General features: G+C 38.6%; 1 pseudogene; it reads left to right on the forward strand.

Annotated features, from left to right (window-relative positions):
* The first annotated feature begins 15,216 nt into the window (after nucleotides 1-15,216).
* Nucleotides 15,217-15,955, forward strand: LOC125852005 (BTB/POZ domain-containing protein At3g22104-like; annotated as a pseudogene).
* Nucleotides 15,956-16,198: the final 243 nt, after the last annotated feature.

The raw sequence follows: 16,198 nt of genomic DNA on the forward strand, positions 1-16,198 counted from the left end.
CATGAAGAAAATAGATGACATGGTCCAAGTCAAGATATCAGAAGAGCTGCAAGAAAAATTCAGATGTCCATATTTTGCACAGTGAATTGAAGCAAGTCAAGAAAATGGACAGAAAAATGAGAGTTTGAGGTTCGGATCTGATTTCCAGGAAAAAGACTTATCAAAGAATGAATTAGCTTCGGTAGCTTTCAGTTCATGGCTTCAATGGACGTTGTGAGGAATGAGCTCAAATGCATATCTGAGAAATCGGTTCAATTAAAGAAAAAGGGAAACAAGGCTTGCAGACTCAACAGGAAGCTTCTGAGGGTAAAAACCAAACTGGAAGCAATGAAGTAAAAGCAACCTCTATTGCTTCCAAGTTTATTGCTCAGTCTTGAACAGCTGACAAATGAAGCTGAGAAACTGTCATTGAGGAAGCTGCAAAAATCAAGGAATAAATTAAATTTAGAAAACACAATATGAAACAGTAGTCTTGGCCGGGAAAGATGGGAGCTTGAAAACATCAAATTATCAGAAGTTGCTGTCCTAAAAGGACTTGTTGATGTTACTATGAAAAGCAGAACGAGCATCCACAATAATTTTTTCAAAATATGAGTATGAGTACTTAACGGGACTTGCAGCACAGGCAGTTGAAATTGATGATAACAAAGTTAAAGCAGCTCAGAATTTTGGGTAAAAGCTTTGCAAGCAAGTGAAAAGGAGATCTCAATGAAAACAGAGATTGTCAGAAAGGAAATCCAAGAGCAAAAAGGATTGAAAATGGAGCATTCACCTTCTGTATGCTAAGGATGGTGGTCGATATGCAGTTGCAGAAATGGAACAATCTCAGAATGGTTTATGTACATAATAAGTGGAAATATGACACTATCAAGAAGAGCTAATTAGTTCAGAAAGTCAGCATCTTCTGCACCTAGAGCGGCTTAGGAGGAGAAGAAAGGTAATGCCAAACATAGATGAGTTATTTAATAGCAAGAGCAACGATGAGAATCTGTAAACTATAATATTATTGCAGATGCAAATACTTGCCAAAGTTTTCTAATGTAAGAGATACAAATTTCATCCTGAATCGATATAGTTAGAGCAATAACAACAAAGATGCCCTCGAGAAGATTGCACACAAGAAACCAACTGTTCACAGACTTCACATCATTCAATTTTACTTGTCCCCACCAGTTGGAAAGGCACACCATATAACTATAAGGGACTTGTTGATTCTGAATTAGTCGAGATTCAAAGAATTTTCATTAGGCAACCTCATGAACTTTTTGAGGACTTGAATATGTTTTGGATCAACTACAGTTTTCGGTTGTAGATCTCAATGTTATAGAAGTTGAAGATCGACGTCATAAGAAGATTGCTGATGAAATCAGGGAAGCACCTGGGAAATAGGATTTTTCCAAATGATAAATCTTTAAGTTTTGGTAGGAATGATCCATGAGCCCTCCAACTACCCTCTCTCTTATCTTCCTAACCATGTCGTCATGCAGTTATTGCTGCTCCACTAATTCTTATCCATCATAATTATATTAGCCATTTACTTGATCTTCATTTTTTCTGTGATAGCTTATTAAAAATTTAACATAAATAGTTTGATTTGATAATTGTACTTGTGCATTGTGTGAATATTTTAAAATGTTATAATTTATAAATTTCAATATTCACTTGTTAATTTATGGATTTTTTTTTTACTTATACTTTAATTATTAGAATTAATAAAATGAAGAGCAAGCAAATCGAGTGTCTAGAGCGTCATCATCAATTTATTGTCCTTTCAAATTACACCTACAAAAGAGTGAGAAGAAAATTTCTTTTAAAAATGAATAACTTTTTTTTTCAAAATACACGATAAGAAAAGAAGTAATACGAAATCAATTTTTACAAAATACATGATGTCACTCTGTGAAGTATGTGCTGCCTTATATTTCTAAAATTTGCTTCCCATTCTTCCGAGAACAAAATTCTATCAAGTCTGGCTGTTGTTGTATGCCTGTCTCCTTTCTTTCAGGTGTATTTTCCGCTAGATTATTCAGGATCAACTAACTCCATGTCTTCTATGAAATCTGAGAAATCTGTCATTCCTTTGTTGATTCTATTGCAAATTTTCTTCTCCGATGGGTACCTCACAGTGTTGAAATCCCCACATAGGACCCAAGGTCCTGCAATCAACCCCTTGGCAGCACCAATTTCCCACCAAGTTTCTTCCCTTTCTACTCTATCATTTGGAGCATAGACACATGTGAGGTGCCAGCTGAAATCTTGACATATCCCTGTGAAGCTACAGGTGACAGAGTATATCCCTACACTGCTAATTTCTCCTTCCCACTCCCTTTTGTCCCACATAATAACAGTGCCTCCCCTAGTTCCACTGACTTCTAACTGTGCATAATTCACCCATTTATTCCCCCATACTTCCTTCACAATATTTTCAATTTCTCCTTCCACCTTTGTTTCTTGGAAACAGACTACATCTGCCTTCCAACTTTTCATAATATTTTTTATCACTTCCCACTTTCTAGCACAGTTCATCCCCCTTATATTCCATGACACTATGTTTAGCTTCATTATTGTTCTATTGCCAGGTATCTCCCTCTACTACTAGTGCCAAAGCTCATGAACTTTGTATCCAGTTCCAGGCTTTTCAATTTGTTTGCTCCTTTCTTTTTGTTTGTTGTGACTTCTCCCTTGCCCCCCTTGTTCCCTTGCTTATTATTATCAATTTTCATAAAGATCTCCTCTGTTTTTTCCTCACATCCTCTAAAATCTACCCCAAATTCAGTGCTTAATTTGAGTATGTGTTGTTTAATCCAAAGTGGATGACTTTTTGAATTAAATTTGTCTTCTAATGGCAGCTGAATCATCAGCGGTACAACATCATCTGTGATCTCCGTATTGCTATCATTCTTCCCATTCAGTTGTGATACATCCATTATTTGTTTTCCCATGTTTGTAGCTTTCGCTACGGTGACTGCGTTCTCCCCCTCCTCCTGTATTGTCTCCTTTTGTTTGCGAGGCATGAAATTTCTCTTATCCACCTCGAGGTTGTCCAGATTTTTGAGTCTATTATGCATCTTTGTTTGAGAAAGATTTGCCATTATTTCAACACTTACTAAGTCTAGTCTTTGGGCTTCTTGACTGCTTTCTTTTTGTTTAAACCTTGTTGGGCCTAAAGCTTTTTTTGGGCCCTGATTTTTTCTCTCGCTTATTTGGTCTGCTACTGCATGAAGTTGCCATTTCCCTTTCCAGTTGCGATCACGTGCCTGGTCATGTGACTCCCAATTCAAAATTTCTCCAGCTGTCGATGTGCCCACGTGCTGTGGTGTATAAACTGTTGGTTTCTCCATTGTACTAGATATTGAAACTTCTTTACCCAGCGGTTCTCTGTCTTCATTCTCTCTCCTCGTCTTCACTTTACTGACGGTCACTGATGCCTCGCACCAGATCGAAACTTTATAGGCATAGCCGTCGCTGAAAATCTTCAACTTCCTCGAAATATTTTCCCCGTCACCCTTCACTTTTATACGAGCCCAGTGAAGGTGATTTTTGAGATTTGTTTTTTCCTCTGTTTCGATAAATCCGCCGCATTGATCACCGATTTATTTGAAGATACTCGATGACATAAGCTCAAAAGTAATCGCATGACTCTTATCCAAACACAATCTCTTTATGCTTTATCTGGCCAGCATCCAGTGGTTGGCTTCCACCAGTACAAGTTTAGGTTCATCTTCTTCCATACCCATACCCCCGACATGACATGTTCTGCTGCTACTCTTGATGGGAGTTCAAATAGAAATTGGTCGTCATTCATGGCAAAAACATTGACTCCTATGGCTGACTTCCAAGTGTTGCAGGCCCATCTTTTTACGTCATTTAAAGTTGGGGTCTCCTGTAGTGTGTCCTGGAATCTTCCAACGATGCATCTATTGAGAAAATCTGTTTCTGCCAGCGTTGCTCCGCATGTGACTTCTATGTGAGCCTCATTCACATGTAACTTTACTCTCTTCAGGGAGTCCGTCATCCACCTGCTGCTTTGGACTGCCTCCCTATAAGATGTGTTCGATTGTTTGCCCATGTTAACTTGGGGTTTTGGTTGCAAGTTGGGTTTATAGATGAACTTGGCTATTTTGTGGACGATATTACTCCATCCCATGTATGAAGCTTCCGGTGAAATAATGATAGACTTGTTCTGACCTTGGATAGCAATAAAACTGGCAAATCTGCCATTCTCGTTGTATTTAAGAGAGTAGTAAAATTCTACAAAGTGTTCCTTGAGCTTCCATCTCCTAATAACTTTCCATTGTACCTTGGATGCCTTAATAAATATTGATACCAACCACCCAAAACTTTAATGCTAATCTTCACTCTTCTCACTAAGCTTCTGCTACTCTCAGTCCATTAGTATCAGGAATCTGTACCACCTTTACGTCTAGTGATTTCGTATGATTTATACCCTGCATTGTAGTAAATGTTGTAGCCCCTGATGATGTGATTCCGACCATATATGTCGGAGATTAAGTCCCCAGATCGATTTTAGTTCAGACTAGTGTCACGTCCCGTTACATCACAGTGAAATTTTGCGTCCGAATAGGGGCGGAAGGGTCTAGAGTTGTGGAGAGGTTTCCGAAAAACTCTAGAACCCTTTAGACCATCCAAGAAAGCAATCAAGCAACTTGTAAAGCATTCTCCAAGCAATATAAGCCTTCTTCCAAAATTCTCTAAGTCTTTTCTTTTCATTCTCTTAGCGATTTTAGTCGTAAAGGCTTACTTGAGCTTACAAGATCGTGAAATATTCGTGAGTAAGTTGTCAAGTGCTGCACAGAGCCTTAGGAAGACTCTAAGACCGTGACAAAGTGGTATCAAAGCAAAGGTTTGCACTAAGGGAATGGCTAACGAAGGAGACGTGAATGCCGCTAGCACCACCAACGTCCGTCCGGATGGAGGAAAGAAAAATCGCAAGGGAAAGAAGCACCAAAAGTGTAGTGAGGAAATGCTGCTCGACCCACACCAAACGAGGCGCTAACATCTCACCCACCGAAGCAAGTGACGATGACTGTGGCGAGGAGCCCATTGACGTCACACCTAGAGAGGAGTGGATCACAAGGGTTGAAACGGTGAGGCAAGCCGTGGAGATATTAGACCGGCGTTTGAATGTGGCCGATGGCAAGTTCAAAACCCTCGAAGACTTCACCCTTGAGGAGACTGAAAACCTTCACAAGGAGTTGGAGGGACGTCAGTGGGCCGAGTTCGAGATGAATGAGGCTATCACTTCCTTGAAGTGTCGGCTCATGGAGGCGTTGAGCACGATTGAGACTATGAAGGCCGAGATGAAAGCACTCAAGAAAGGTGTGGCAGCTGGAGGATCATCGTCGCTTAACCGAGACAGGGAGGCCAGGGTCGAGGCTCCCAAGCCAACTATGTTCAAAGGCGTCTGTGACGCGTAAGAGGTGGAGAATTTCCTTTGGCATTTGGAGAATTACTTCAAGTGCAACGGGCTGAAGAGCGATGAGAGTAAGATCAACACTGCTGTGTTGTATTTTTCGGAGATGACCATGATATGGTGGAGGCGCAATGAGGCCGAGATAAGGAAGAGAACATGCACCATCAACACCTGGGATAAATTTCGGGAAGAGTTTAAGAAAGCCTTTTTCCCTAACAACGTCATTTATGAGGCGAAGCGCAAGTTTAGGGAGCTGAAGCAAACATGCAGCATCCGCGCATATGTGCAGGAGTTCACTACCCTCACGCTTCAAATTCCTAACCTCACGAATGATGATATGTTGTTCCACTTCATGGATGGGCTGCAAAATTAGGCCAGGATGGAGTTGGAACGTCGGCAAGTCAGGACCATAGACGAAGCTATCACGCAGGCCGAAGCTTTGACAGACTTCAGGCATGAGAAGCCCGATAGAGCCAGAGGAGAAGATATGAGAGGTAGTCATGACCATGGTGGGGGAGATCGTGGCAAAAGCGAGGAGCAACAGCCACATCCTAAGAATCATGATACCTATAAGTCCGATGGCAAAAAGTTTGGAGGTCATGGCAACACGGAGAGGAAGATAGAGGTTGCCAACAAAGGTGGTTGCTACATATGCGGTGGGCCGCATGGTTATGCAAGGTGCCCTGAACTGAAGAGCCTTGGTGCCATCCTGCCAGAGCGGAAGGAGAAAGACGTCCAGGAGCAAGGACAAGGTGAAGAGACGACACAGTTGGGCTTGATAGGACTATGCGGAGCCATCACGAAGCAGCCAGAGAAGCAAAGAGGATGCGGCGCACAGTACGTCAACATTACGATAAATGGAAGACCCGCGCGTGCTATGGTCGACACGGGTGCAGAGGCCAATATCATGACCAAGATGGCAGCGACAAGGTTGGGCCTAAGTTACAGTCCAAGTAAAGCCCAACTCAGGACGGACAATGCACCCCCGACTCCTGTGAGCGGAGTCGCGCATGGAGAGAGCATCAGTACCACGCAGTGATCGACCTTTACCTCTAACAACTTCTAGTCATGAAGCAAGGAAGATCATGTATGGTGCCCATGGTCAAGGTACCGAAGACGGAAGGAGAAGTACGTTTAACGGCCATGCAACTCGAGAAAAACCCTAAGAAGAAGGAGTCGACGTTTAGAGCCACCATTGTAAGTTCGAAGAAAGACAATGGTGCAAAAAGGTCCCTGCCGCCACGCTCGAAGAAGGTTCCAAAAGGGAACGATGTCGTGATGCCAAAGAAGCTGTCGAGGCGCTTGCCTCCTAGGAAGGAGGTAGGTCATAAGTCCGAGCTAGAAGCGATATGGAAGGTGTTGCGCAAAGGACTTAATCGAGTCAATGGACTATTGGTCGCGCACGCACAAGACTCGAATGACGATGTAGCGGTAATGCGACGAGGTCGTCGCATCAATAGGTGGGGGAGAGTGTCATGTCCCGCCACATCACAGTGAAATTTTGCGTCCGAATAGGGGCGGAAGGGTCTAGAGTTGTGGAGAGGTTTCCGAAAGACTCTAGAACCCTTTAGACCATCCAAGAAAGCAATCAAGCAACTTGTAAAGCATTCTCCAAGCAATATAAGCCTTCTTCCAAAATTCTCTAAGTCTTTCCTTTTCATTCTCTTAGCGATCTTAGTCGTAAAGGCTTACTTGAGCTTACAAGATCGTGAAATATTCGTGAGTAAGTTGTCAAGTGCCGCACGGAGCTTTAGTAAGACTCTAAGTCCGTGACACTAGGCTATCTTCGAAAAATGTGCCTGGGAGCATTTTCTCTCTCCTTCTATGCCTAATAATTTTCTTAAATATGAGCAATCTATATTGACGCTAGTTTTCTGTAGTGTTAAAATTCAAAAGGTTGGTGTGATGACAATTTTACTTTTGGATATTTTGGTTGTAATATTATAAGAATGAAGTAATTAAGCTTCATTTGTTTTAAATTTTACTAATATAAATCAGTAAAGATTATTCAATATTCTACTTGAAGGAAACACTTACACATGTATGTTGTACTAATATTAATGTCACTTTAGAAAGTTTGAAATACTTGATATGAATACACGTGCATCCATAACTAGTTAGAAATATACATGTAACTGCTCCAACAACGAAAATGTCATTGGTATTAACCATCTACAATGTGTCTAGATTCCTTTCAGAAGAATTCAAATATGCTATTTTATTTGTCCTCTTATCATTGTATCAATTTTTTTTATTGAATTATAATAGTATATGTATAGCCAGGAGACCAAAAGAAGGCATTCTTAATTAGATTAAGTAGCTCATGCCATATACAAATATGTTCAGAACTGCATCAAGTTCTTTCAGTGCTTGATCTTTTTGGCTCTTTTTGCTTCAGTTTCTCCACTTCCAAGAGCTTCTACTAATTTGTATGTTTCTCTTAGTTCCATATTTGAGAAACACCCACGATACTTCTTTACACTCTTAAACATAAAAAAAGTATTGAACTCCTGTTCTCCATTATAAACCTTTAAAATTTACTCTTTTTTTGACAAGGTTAACAATTACGTGTTTTAATCTTCAACACTAAAGGATGGGATCCAAAATTTATATCATGGAGCTACATACAGTTGAGTATACTTAAAACAAAACTAAAACTAGATCCTAGTTTATCTTACAAAGAACATAGCATATTTATAATAGCTATAGGAGCATCTACATACTCGGAACTGCACCAATAGCAAAAAGTGATAATGCAGTTCATTTTAATCCTACTAATGCTCTCATAGCATCTCATATTTCTCTCATTTCATATGGTCCACCAAATCACTACGGGGACAATTCTCCATATGCTTTGGTTTGTACTACCACTACCTTCATTGTTCCAACTTTCTATAGCCTGACTTGCCCTTAGTGGCATGGTCCACTTGTGCCCCTGAAGTTGGTAAATAAGTGCCAAAGTTGTCTAACCACCTTGCAGTGAAGAAATAGATGGTTGATTGTCTCTGCCTGTTGCTCACAAAAAAAAACATCTATGGCACATGTATTCCCCTCTTCATTAGATTCTCATGTGTTAGTGCTGCCTCTTTTACTACTAACCAAGTAAAGACAACCACCTTATATGGAATTTTGACTTTCCAGATAAGCTTCCAAGACAAAAATCTGAGTTAAGTCCCCATTTGATTCAGGTTCTTGTAGGCAGAGCTAACTGTGAAGATACTTTTACTGTGATGAATCCACCTGAGAGTGTCTTCTCCCTTTTTCAATCCTCCAAAATGGTCCAGGTGCTATAAAATTCAGCTAGTTTATCCACCTCTCTATCTTGTATCAACCTTATGTATGTTAAGTTCTATCCATGGATGGACCAAACTTCTTGCACAGTGGCCTGTTGTTGCTAATTCAATCGATAGATGTCTGAAAGAAACAATGCCACAATTTTTGATTGATCTACATAGGCTAATACCATAGGCAGAAGTCACTTCCTTAGTTTTCCAGTGATCTATCTTCTCATACTTGGCCTGAATCAATTTGGCCCAAAGGGCTTTCTTTTTTATGAAATCTCCACAACCACTTCATAATAAGACTTTTGTTCTATTTCTTCAAGTTTTTAATGCCTAACCCACCTTGTTTCTTTGAAAGAATCACAGTCTTCCATTTGACCAAATGAAATCCTTTGTATTCTTTCTCTCAATTCCACAAAAAATTCCTCATTAATGCATCAATTCTTTCCTCCACCTTGTGAGGGGGATGTGAGGAAAAATTGACATAAAATATGTTGACAAAGCATCTAAACTGAGTTAATCAGGGTCAATCTTCCACCTCTAGACAAATATTGTGCTTTCCATCTAGATAGTCTTCTTTCACATCTCTTCATCACCCCATTCCAAATTTCATTGGAATTGTTTTTGGCTCCCAAAGGCATCCCCAAATATACTGTTGGCAGTTGACCTATTTCTCCTCCCAAGATCTCTGTCAGATGTTGCATTTTGTTCACCTCATTAATTAGAAAAATAAGACTTTTTCTCCAGTTGATGTGGAGACCTGAAATTGCTTAAAAGAGAATATCACTCTCAGGATCTTAAGTTGGCTTTCTTCTGCATCACTGAATATGAAAGTGTCATATGCATATTGGAGATGTGTGACTTCCAATCTTTGGTTCCCCTCATTTGCTACATTGAAACCCTTTATCCACCATTTAGTGTGAGCAGTTTTTAGCATATTATTTAGGCCTTCCATCACTAGGATGAATAAAAAAGGTAAGAGAGGATCACATTGTCTTAGTCTTTTGTCTGATGGAAAGAAACCTTCAGAAGTATTGAGAATTTAACAGTGCTTATACAAAACTTTATCCATCTGATTCATTTCAATCCAAAGCCCATTCTCTGCATGGTTTCCAGTGAGAAGCTCCAACTAACATGATCATATGCTTTCTCTATGTCCGATTTGCACATGACTCCTGAGGACTTTTCCTTCACTCTCGAGTCTAGACACCCATTGGTAATTAAGACTGCATTAGTTATTTGTCTTCCTTTCAGGAAGGCCATTTGTTGAGTATCTACTAGCTTGTCACTTGTGCATCACTTTCTTCAATCTTTCTGTGAGAATCTTGGCAATCAACTTGTAGACACTTCCAATTAAACTGATTGGTCTAAAGTCTCTCAATTGCTTTGCACCACTCTTTTTTGGGATGAGAGCTATATATGTTGTATTAAAGCTCTTTTCAAAAAACTCATGGGAGCGAAAGTTCTGCATAGTTGACATCAAATCCCCCTTCACTATCTCCCAACAATTAACAAAAAAAACCTATAATGTTGTCTACAACACAAACTTTAAGCCCAAGGAGGACCTCTTCTTCTTCAAAAGGCTTATGTAGTTCCTGTTGCTCCTCAAAGTTGATAGAAGGACACTGGTTCATGTTAAAAAATGGTCTCCAGTTTTCACTTTCCTTGTACAACTTCCTATAAAAAGAAATAATTTCCCTTTTAATAGCTATAAAATCTACCAGTTTTTTGGTCTTCTACTACCAGTTTATCAATATGATTGAACCTCTTGCGAGCATTTTCCATTCTCTAAAAGAACTTTGTATTTTTGTCCCCTCGTTTTATCCACAGAGTTCTAGATCTTTGTCTCTAAGCTATCTCTTCCTTCTTTGCATAATCTTCAAACTTCTTTACCACACTTGCTTTTTGAAGAGTCTCCCATTCAGTTAAAGGTCTGAACTGTTGAATGTTGTCAAACTCATGAACTTTGTTGAACATTTCCTTCTTTTGTTTTTCCAGGTTCCATAAGTACTTACACTCTGATTTTTCAGTTTAGTCTTCATGACTTTCAGCTTGGAAGCTAGGATGAAATCAGGCCTCCCCTTCGAATTCAAAGATATCCACCAAGCTTTAATTCTTTCATTAAAACCCTCAGTCTCCAACCACCATCCTTCAAATTTGAAATATGATTTTGTGGGACTCTAATTGCCACTTTTAAGTGCAATTAGTGCATGGTCAGAACAGACTCTAGGTTGTAGTTCTTGTTTCACATTGCAGAAATTCTCCTCCCATTCAGAGGAGTACATAATTATGTCTATCCTCGACACAACTTCCAGGTTGGATTCCTTGGCCCAAGTGTAGATCCCCCCATCTAGTGGTGGATCAATTAACTCCATGTTCTCGATAACATCAGAAAAATCATTCATGTACATAGAGGTTCTGGAGCAGTTCCTCTCTTCTGAAGCATATCTGATAATATTGAAATCACCATCAAGAACCCAAGGCCCTGTAAATAAACTCCTGACAGCCCCTATCTCCCACCACACCTCTTGTCTTTCTAAGTTGTAAGTTAGTGCATATACCCCTGTCACGTGCCAAGTGAAATCATTTACCCTTGATTTAAAATTGCAAGTCAAGGTGTATGAACCTATCTCCACTACTTCCCCTTCCCAAATGTTGTTGTCCCATATCATCAATATACCTCCCTTAGTGCTACTAGCCTGCAGTTCCCCGTATTTGACCCTTCTTTTTCCCCACACTTGTTTAATTTCCTCCCTACTGTTTCCTTCAAGCTTTGTCTCCTGTAAGCAAATATCACATCTCCTGGATCATACTATTTATCATCCTCCTTTTATCCTTACAATTTAACTCCCTTACATTTCATGAAATTATGGAGACATTCATTATATATCTAAAGTCTTTCCTCTCCCCCTATTTCTTGTGCCTTTGCTTTGGAATTTCATATCCATTATTAAACCTTTAAGTTCCTGTATGCATTTGACTTTGGTGCTTTCCCTTTTTTTTCGCTCTGCTTCTATAGTCCTTGAGTGTCTTTAACTGTCTATCTTCTTAAAGAGTGCTAGGGCTTCCTTTCTGCACCCCTCAAACTCAACCCTGAACTCTTTGCTTATCTTGATTATGTTTTGATGAACCCATAATGATACATCCATCTCTCCGTCACTTTCTTCATCAATAGATTGATAGTTAAGCAACTCCGCTTCTTCACAGTTACAGTACTCTTCCTCATTGCAATTCACCAGTTGCATATTAGAGCATAAAATATCAGACTCAAAATCTTTTTCTTCTTCAATAATTGTTATTGCGCTAACATAATCCTTCCCTACTCTTGTGAATTCCGCTATATATTTTTGTTGAAATTCTGTGGATGAATTTGCATTCGGATCGCCATTCTTGTTGTTGAAGAAGGTTGTGTCTGTGGAGTCTGCTTCAATCTTGACTAGCATGGGTCTGCCTTGGTTTTATCCGCGTCTTCTCATTTTTTTTAACTTCAGGAATTGGGCCTCATTATAGTCTGGGTCTGTAGGAGAAGTCCAAACCCTTTTATCTGTGGGAAAATTGTATGAAATAGCAATCTATTAATTCAAATTAAATGTTATAGTCATAGATTATTTTAATTGTAATTCGCAGCAACATCCCTTTTTTTTGCCATCTGATTCGGTATACAATTAGCCATTTTCGGTATATAATTAGCCATTTTATATATTTCGGTATAAAATGTATAAAATGTGTTTGTGTTTGTATAAAGCGAGAGAAGAGTGTATATATAAATACAAATACATATATTTTCGTCCTATACACTTATAATTATACAAATACATATCTTATTAAATAAATTACAATGTATAAATGAATTTATACAAAACTGAACAATTTGTATAAAATTGGATGTTTGTAGCGAATTATACAAATTAAAAGTTCCATATCAAGCATAAAATTTGTTATGGAGCGCAATTATATAAACTATAGCTATAACATACGAATGGTCTGGTGAACCCTTATACTTGTATCAGTTTGTATTTTGAATTCTTCTACTTACACCTTTGTCATCTGGACCCTTAAACTCAATTAAAATGAGACTTTTAAGCCCCTCCAACCATGTGTGTAGCTCACTCTCCTTTATATAATTGACATGTCATATCCACATCAGATATATTAATGCCACATCATAATTATTTCATAACTATTTTTTAAAATTATTAACCAAAATTATTTAATAAAATGTAAAATAATAACATTTTAATTTATTATTGGCATTTCTAATTCTCCCTATTTCACGACCAAAAGAAAGCCATCGCCGGCGGCGTTGCCATTTTTGCCGGCGAAATCACATATACATTCTCCCTCACCCATCTTCATCTCCGCCGCACACCATCACTATTTTTCTTTCCTCCTCCAACCTCCACAGTAACAACAACCTAAACCACCGCAAAACCAAATCTGGCCACCGCACAACCAGATCTGGCCAAACTTTTCGTAATCCTCACACCCCAAATTGGTTACAAATACAATTTCACACCAACCTATGCCGTGAAACTCATCGAAATCTACCCATTATAGTTTCTCCCCTTCCCATTGTTTCATGGCCCAAACCATCGCCGCCGTCGCCATTGTTGCCGGCGAAACCACTCATATTCCTTCCTTTACCTGCCTTCATTTCCGCCACACGTCACGACCATTTTCCTTTCCTTCTCCAACCTCACAAAACCAACAGCCAACACACTAGATCTAGCCGAAAAATAGATTGTGGAAAAAAAGAAAAAAAGGTTTGGGCAAGGGATGAATATGGCTGAAAATGAGGTGTAATGGGTGAAGAAGAAGGAGTTTTTTAATTAATGGTTTAAAATATATATATTTTTATAATTTTAAATATTTTTTAAGTAAAAATGCTCCTCACTCGCCTTAATAGGCGTGTAGTTACACATTTTTGCCAACTCATACATCTTACTGCCACATAAGCCTGGTCAATGGTCATAGGGGTTTGTTAAATTGTATTTTATTGAGTTTAAGGGTCCAGATGACAAAAGTGTAAGTAGAAGGGTTCAAAATACAAACTGATTCAAGTATAAGGGTCCACCAGACCATTCCGCCTATAATTTTTATGTTTGTTGTTTTTTATCTGTTGCATCAGTTTTCAGTTCATTCCACTTAACAGAAGATTTCTTTTTTGTGTAACGAGGCCCATGGCCCATGCCAGCTGTTAATTTTGAATTAAAATTCCACGTGTTCAGCCTGCTCCCTATCAGCGATAAAATCACCAATTTTTTACCCTTCCCCATCTATTATCCAATGGTTTTTGTCCGTCGTCTTCTTCGTCTTATGCAAGACCACTCTCGGCTCGACTTCCGGTCAGATCGGAATAAGGTAAGCTAGATCATTATCCACAATCTTTACTTCTTTTGGAACGGTTCCCATCTCCCTTAATCTTCAATCTTGCCCATTTTAGGTGATTCTTAAGAGAAGTCTCTTCCTCTGTTTCCAGCTAACCTCCACACTAATCTCCAATGGCCTTGAATATATTTTCCGTCAATAAGTGAAGCGGAAGCCCCACAGCCCTTATCCATGTCTAAGTTCCGCGATTCGGAGTAAAGATCTTCGCGAGACAGACCCGTGACTTGTGATAAGAAAGAACAAATGCTTTCCTAAGAATTATGTATCTTTTTTATTTCTGACGTGATAACATATGTCTGATTCTGAGGAATATATAGTGTTGTTGCATTACACGTCATTTTATTTCTTCCCAGCGTTTAACTTATTAGAAGTTAATCCAATTTGGTGATTTAGAGTTGTAATAATCATGTGTTATTCTGGTTTTGGATTACCTCCTAATAATTACACCTTCTAGGACGGATTTACAAAAAAAAAATTCCTTTTCTGTTTTCCTACGAATACTTCTAAGAATAAATAAAAATATTATACTTCAAAACAATTAATTATTAATAATAGTGTCTAAGGTAGACGGTTTTGGAAGTATGTCATGTATAGCCCGAGAATTGAAAAGAATTTCAGGAGATGTCTGCATTTGAAGGAATCTTATTAGCAGGTTGTAGATTTTATACGTCTCTCAACATGTTTTGGTAGTCTTTTCGCCACAAAATGGTATTGACTTCGAAGGGCTAAACTTTCTCATCTTTTAGGTCCTCTCTTCATCGTTATATTTTGTACTTAAATTTACTTTTTTTTCCCTGTGGTTATAGCTAGCTGCAAAAATTCCTTTAGTCATTGTTGTATCATGTTATCACCACAATACTAAGAGATCCTTCTTCATTTGTATACTATCTCCTGACCAAAAATGATGTATCGTAGGCTTAAACTACTAACTTAGAAGTCTAATGAACCAAAATTGGCTGATCTGAGAAACTCAAATCATGCATTATTGCCATTAAAAAAATGCTTTCCCTTGATATTGTTTACTTGGGGGAGATTTTCTTCCAAGTTTTACTATACAAACAACATTGTTGCAAGTTTTACCACAACTTGTTTATAATTATATTTTGATTGTCTTGTTATACGAGAAGTACAGAGAGCTTGAGAAATAGCGCATTTCGGGAAACATGGTGGTTTGAGAATGTTGCTTGTTTTGAGCCCTTTTTGATCGAAACTTTGGTAAAGCAAATAGTATCCAAAAATTTTGACCATGGGATTCTTAGTAAGATCTTGTTCTTTTACCAAAAATCAAGATTTTCGGTGGCCAAAACGATGGACAAAAAACGCAAGACCAAGGAGACAGTTATTGAGATGCTTTATTTGCTAGATTTATGCTGCATTTCCTTCAAAACCTTATCTGGAATGCTTCAAATACTCTAAATTTAAAAATGAGCAAGTGCTCCAGGAACAAGTTAGAGAGCATGATTGGCTCCCAATTGGATCAAGCGACTTTGGATAACCTCCTCCTCCCGTCACCTGTTGGATCAAGCTATTTATATGATATGACTTTAGGTTATTGAAATCATTCATCAGCAAAGTAGCATGTTGTGTTCTCTTAACTCGATTGAGGAAAATTGCAAGCTTGATGGATTTGTACATAACAGAAGTAGCTACTCATCCATGTCTAAAACCTTCAGATTGCTCCCAGAGTCTGCTAGGGACTCGTATGATGCAATATACCATGCCACGGTTATGCCTTTTCGATTCTCCTTAAGAGGCCTTCAATGTATTACTTGTTTCTTTACATTTTGATGCTTAATATATGAACACACAAATTCACTACAGGTTCATGTTCAAGAATATGGTAAATTATTTAGGCATTGTTTCAAAATTTAGCTGGTTGGTTAAATGTTGATCATTGATGACAATTTTTTATTATTTTTATATTCTAATATAATGTATAGATATAGTAAACTTTAAGCCGCTATTATGTGGTTCGACTTGTCTGCTTAACATGCCCTTTGCAAATAATTTGGTATTTTTCAAATTGATTCAGGACTTCATATGTTTTAGGAGTACAAAGACTTGTCAAGTGTCTGGGACTTGTTTGTCAATACTT

Source organism: Solanum stenotomum, unplaced genomic scaffold (assembly GCF_019186545.1).
Source record: "Solanum stenotomum isolate F172 unplaced genomic scaffold, ASM1918654v1 scaffold31518, whole genome shotgun sequence".
NCBI classification, from domain to species: domain Eukaryota; kingdom Viridiplantae; phylum Streptophyta; class Magnoliopsida; order Solanales; family Solanaceae; genus Solanum; species Solanum stenotomum.